A 6,002-nucleotide genomic window follows, 5' to 3' on the forward strand; every position below is an offset into this window, starting at 1 on the left:
GCTGAACCGCTGAGCCACCCGGGCTGCCCCGAAAAATATTATTTTTATTCCACAACAATTCCTTTCCTTTAAAAAAAAAAGATTATTTATTTCTTTATTTGAGAGAGAGGGAGAGAAAGTGCTTGAACGGGGGTGCGGGGTGTGCAGAGGGAGAGGGAGAAAAATCCCAAGCAGACTCCCGGCTGACCACAGAGCCCGACCCAGGGGCTCGATCCCACGACCCCGAGCTCAGGACCTGAGCCGAGATCAGGAGTCGGCCGCTCGGCCCCCGAGCACCCCGGCGCCCCTCTAATAGTGGTTTTCTACTTCCATCATTTATTAGCTGGAATTTCCCTGTAAGGAAGAGCCCCCCCCCCCCCCCCCCGCAATCTATGAATTGAATTTACTGACGTCAGCAGACTCCTGGCGCCCATTTCGAGCGAGGGGCCGCCGTCTGTTCCATCCTTACAGGCTTTCTGCCTGCCAGGCCGGGTCTGTCCCCGTGCACCTGCCCCACCCGCAAGCCCTGCCTGCCCCGGCCCCTGCTGCCTGCGTGGCCTCCGCTCACTTGGATTCCCTCAGCACCAGCCCGCCCCCCACCCTCCGGGCCCCTCCACCCCCGCCCGGCCCGTCTGCGTCCCCCGCCCTGCAGGCTGTCTTCCTGCCCCAGCCACCCCCCAGGCCCCGATGTCCACGGTCTCTCCCTGCTGCGTGGGAGAACCTGGGCCCCGAGGCAGAGGTCCCTGAAGGTGCACCTGAGCTCACGGTCCCTGGGCAGCCCCCCGGTCGGGTCTGGTTGGGTCTCGGGGGGCAGCAGGGGAGTGGGGCAAGGAGGCTGGGGGCCTCCCTGGCTCCGAGGGTTGCAGGTCACTGGCCACAGGCCGAGCTCCACGGGCGTCGGGCCCCCGGGGATCCCAGGCTGCTCTTCCACCTGAGACCCTGGGGCTTGGGCCCTCACCTCAAAGCAAATTAAAATTGTCCACTTCTGATTGTTCTAGCAGCTCTGAGCAAACACCAGACATCACCATATTTATGAATTTCTTGGCCCGGAAATGTGCCATAGCCAGTGGCCCCCACTCCTGGCAGGTCCAGGGACAGGGCTTGGGGTGACGGGAGGCTCCAGACACTGGGGGGACAAGTAGGGCACTCTGGTCCCCGAGGCCGGCCAGGCGGCCAGACAGCCGGCCCATTGAGCTGCGCAGGGTAGCCACAGCTGCCCGAGCACACAAAGGAGCCTTGTTCTCGCCCGTCACGTGGCCCCGGCCCCCTCCCGACCTCTCTCGGGACATGATTAGGTGTGGGAACCATTTCCCTTGGGGCTGCGTTTGACATTTGCCATTCATTCCGGAGGAGGCGTCTGGGCCGAGGGCCCCCGGCCCCCCAGCCCCCCAGCCCCGGCCCATGGCACAGGGGCCCTGACACCCTGCTGACCTGAGCACGGGCCGCAGCACGGCCGCCTTCATCACCCTGCGGGTCAGGACGCACACACCTGGTCTGGGCAGGATCAGAGAGCAGAGGTGGGACCAGGTAACACGCACACGACCATGGCACATGCCAGGAACACATGCGTGTACACACAGATATGTGGCACCACACATGCTCCCATGCACCAAGGACACGTGTGCTCATAGGCACACATGCACACACATGCATGTAGAGACACAGTGGCACATGCACACGTGTGTGCTCAAGCACATACTAAGAACATGCATGTGCACCCATAGACACACGTGCTCAAGCATGACCAAGAGCACACGCACACACCGGCACATGCATGCACACGTGTGCTCAAATACACACCAAGAACATGCATGTACACTCATAGACACACAACAGCACACACACGTGCTCAAATACGACCAAGAGCACACGCGCGCACACACACACAGTAACACAGTAACACCCATGCACAGATGTGCAGGAACACATGGCAGGTACACACAGGGATGGAGTGTTCTTCATGGAATGTGAGGGGTGTGTAATCCCTAAGGACATTTGCACACGCACACACACGCACACACACACGGCCCACCGGCCCTGGCGGAGCGGCGATCCCAGTGAAATCAGGAGGCCTGATGTCGCCCCGCCTGTCTGCACCCTGACCCCCCCCCACCCACCCCCACCCCCCCGTCCTGCTCCGCCCCGAGGGCCCCAAGGGGTGGAGTCGGTCCCAGCTTCCACGGGTGGGATCCCAGATGCGATCAGGCCAGCAGGAAGGAATGTGCTCCAGCTGCCAGGGCGGGCAGGGGACGGGGCCCCGGGACCTGCCAATCTCCCCTCGGCGCGGATCCCGACGCCGGCCTGGATAACCACGGGCCCCGAGCGCGTCCTTGGAACCCTGCTCCGAAACCACAATTACGCAGCCAGCTGAGGGCCAGGCCCGGCGTGTTTACAGTGCGCCCGGGGAACGGAAAGACGCTCCGGTAAACATTGCTGGAGAATTGCAACACTGAGCTGTCCAGCATCCGACGCGCGTCGGGCGGGGGGGCGTGATGTGCCGTGCAAGGGCCCCGGGGCCAGCGCGGGCGGCTCCGCAGGGGCCTGGCTCTCAGGACCTGGTGGCCCTGCCGTCGCCTGCGGACAGCACTTGGCCGTGAGGGTGGTGGGCAGGGCCTGGCCGGGGATCTGGCTGCGCTTCCGTCCCTGTAACCTTGCGTGGTGACCCCCCACACCAGCATACCCCCCTCCAGCCCAGCCCCTCCCCTCCCGATCACCCCCTTCCCTCTGCTGCGAGGGCCTCGACCTGCCAGCAGCAGGGCGCATAGGGGACGCCCTTGTCCTCTGCCTGCGGAGGCCCGAAAAAGGACCTTTGAAGGAGACGGTATCTTTGCTGGTTGGATGAGTGAGGCTCTCGAGCCGAGGGGGTTGTCCTGGGGGCCCCGGGCCCTCATCCCTCACTAGAGCGAAGAGTGGAGGCCAGACACGTCCAGGAGGCCGGGAGGGGCAGGGGCGGCCTCTGGGCCCAGGGAGGCGTCCGCGCGCCGAGGCCGCACCTGTGCTCCTTCCTGCGGCAGCCGCTGCAGCCCACGGCCTCGCCTCCGACCCCGACGGCCCCGCGTCGGTCCGACTCCTGCAAACCAAGGCTCACCAGACGGGGGCAAGTCACCAGACTCTTTGGCAAGGAAATTACTTGCTGGTAACCAGGCCCGACTCCCGAGGTCCCCGCATACCTGGTTTTCCTGCACCTCGAGTTCTCTCCGCCCCGACCAGAACAGTAAAACAAAGCGACAACGCGTGAGCGGCCTGGCAGCTGCGGCTGCTGGTTTAGGCAGGAGGAGGTCCCGGGATCGGGGGCCCGGTCCTGCCACCAAGGCGGCCCCTGACTTCTGCGGATGGGGCTCCAGGCCCCGGGGTCAGGCCTGGGACCCCGTCCTGCTGTCAGCTCAGGGTCGGTGTCGGAGTCCCTGCCCCGCCAGCACCGGGTCCCGTTCCCGCTTGGCCTCCAAGCAGAGAGAAAACGGGTCCCCAGAGGGTCAGTGACTCGGCCGAGGCACCTCCCGTCCACAGGGCTGCCTGCCTCTGGGTGTGCGGGGCTCCCGGACTCCAGAAAGGCCGAGGCCCACGGTGACGCCGGCCCTGGACAGGGACTGCAGGGGCTGTCCCCAGCGCGCTGCGGGGCAATGGAGCAGGTGCAGGAACACGCGTGCACACACATATGCACACGCATGCACACGTGCGGGCCTGCAAACCCCGCACATGCATAGGCACTTGCACGGATGCACACACACATGTGCCCGTGCACGTAGACGCCTGCGCACACCTTCTCGTGCAAACACATGTGGGCACGTTCACAAGAGGTGGAGGTGAGCGGGGAAGTCACTCCAGGCTGACCATGTGCTCGGTCGCGTCAGGATGCCCAGGGTGGCTGAAGCTGGCCGGGCCGCTGGCTTCCTGGGTGCTGCCTGCTAGTGGAGCCGGGTGAGTGCTCCCGAGGGGAAGCGAGTCCTGCGCGGGGTGCGCGTGCCCGTGTCCCGGGGCTCCCTCCCCAGCGGCCCGCTTACCACGGCTGGGCGCCCCAGCCCTTCCCAGAGCCGGCAGGAATCCAGAAGACTAAACAGTTGTGTCCACTTCTCAATTCCCGAAAAATCCTTTCTGCCAAAATAAATAGATGTCTACGGGCGGCTTGGCCGGCCGTGGAATCGCTGGCTTGTGGCCGAGACAGAGGTGAAGCTACCAAGCGGAGGGTGGGTGGGACGGCCCCTTAGCACCGTTTCCTGCGACCTGAGCCACGGCCCCTGGAGCCGCACGGGGCCACCCTGGGGCTGCACAGGCCACCAGCGCCTTGGAGTCGCCAGAGACCGGGGGCCTTGCACACCGGCCCCTCCTAGCACCAGCCCCCACTCCCACCCGGCCATGCTCCCCTTGGGTTCGTGGTCCCGGCCTCAGGGTCCAGACCTTATCAGAGGCCCTGCAGCCCGCTCCCCCTGCACCCAGGTGGAGACGGAGCAGAGCATAGGCCGCCCCTCACGGCCCTGCCAGTCTTGAGCCGTCTGCGCCTCGGGGTGGGGGGTCCGCTCAGCACATGGACCCGGGCCCCTCCAAAGTCAGTTCTGCAGAACCCCGGCTGCCCTTCCCGTCGCAAGGTGGGCGAGAACACATCCCGGGACTCCAAACCTCGAAGAACCAACTCTCCCCATGCCGACACATACGTGAAAGGCGATCTGAGCCAAATTCCCAAGATTTCTGATGGAACCTGACGATTAGAAATAGTAAGAGGAAACAAAGCAGTTCCCCAAATATCACTAAGAAAGCCGATGTGATGCTGAGGGAGAGCGAAGTCGGAGGACGACACTCCACGGCCCCAGCACTCGCTGTAGGGTGGCTGCGATCAGGACCGTGTGGCCCTGGGGGGTGGGGGACAGACCAGCAGGTGGACGGAACAGGAGGGAGAGCCCAGAAACAGCCACACAAACGCCCCCGACGGATCCTTGACAAAGGAGCGAGGCCACCCACGGGGCGAAGGCCGTGCCCTCCGCAGGCGGTGCTGGACAACTGGACGTCCACACGCAGAGGGAACGTGGACACGGACCTTATGCTCCTCTCGACTGGCTCACAAGGGGTCACGGACGCGGCGTAGGATGCGAAACTATGACACTTCTAGAAGACGACACAGGAGAAATCCCCGGTGACCCTGGACGGGAGGATGACCCTGTAGACCCGGCACCACGGGTCCAATCCAGGAGACAAACAACTGACCGGCTGGACCTTGTCCTGCGAAAGTCAGGGGGGTGAGAGGACAAGCACCGGCCGGCAGCAAATATTTGCAAAAGACACAGCTGATAGAGGACGGCGCCTACAATACGTAAAGATCTCTGAACACTCAACAACACGACCTGACAACGCGTTTAAGAGCGGACGGGAGACCTGCACGGAGACACGCAGGTGGCAGATCAGGAAGGCTGCTCCGCGTCCCAGGCCGTCAGGGAGACGGCGACGAAGACGTGGGTGACCCGGCGATGGCAGCCAGGGCGGGAGGGCTGCGCACCGCGTGACGGTCTGGGGCAGGCACAGCCGGGGGGACGGGGCAGGCTGGGGGCCCGGGGGTGGGGAGGAGGACTGTGAGGGGCCGCAGTGCTGGGCGCGTCGTCCCCCGGCCCCCGCCGACCTCACGTCCCCCGCGGGCCCCGGGTGATGACGACGTGTGGGTGCGGGTTCACCCGGGGTCACACACGCAGCTCGGGTGCAGGATGCGGTGGTGGGGGCCTGGGGCGCAGGGTGGAGAGGGGGGCCTGCAGGGTAAGCGGGAAACCTCTGTACTTTCAGCTCGGTTTTGCCGCGAACCTAAACTTCCCTAAACAAGTCTATTAAAAAAATAATTAAAGGGGGCGCCCGGGGGGCTCCGTCGGGGGAGCGTCTGACTCTCGGTTCGGCTCAGGTCATGATCTCAGGGTCGCGGGTCGGAGCTTCCGGTCGGGCTTCGTGCTCAGCGTGGAGACAGGACAAAACAAAGGAGCTAAGGAGGAAGAGCTGCCTGAAGAGGCATGAGGACGCATAAGCAGAGTGAATAAAAGGGTTTTCGGGTC

General features: G+C 64.3%; 1 long non-coding RNA gene across 1 annotated transcript; it reads left to right on the forward strand.

The window, feature by feature from the left end:
- The first annotated feature begins 4,717 nt into the window (after nt 1–4,717).
- On the forward strand, nt 4,718–6,002 carry LOC118352978 (uncharacterized). Its single transcript, XR_004811041.2, has 2 exons — nt 4,718–5,420; nt 5,855–6,002. It is a non-coding gene; the product is annotated as an uncharacterized LOC118352978 (long non-coding RNA).

Source organism: Canis lupus, chromosome 31 (assembly GCF_003254725.2).
Source record: "Canis lupus dingo isolate Sandy chromosome 31, ASM325472v2, whole genome shotgun sequence".
In the NCBI taxonomy this organism is placed as follows: Eukaryota; Metazoa; Chordata; class Mammalia; order Carnivora; family Canidae; genus Canis; species Canis lupus.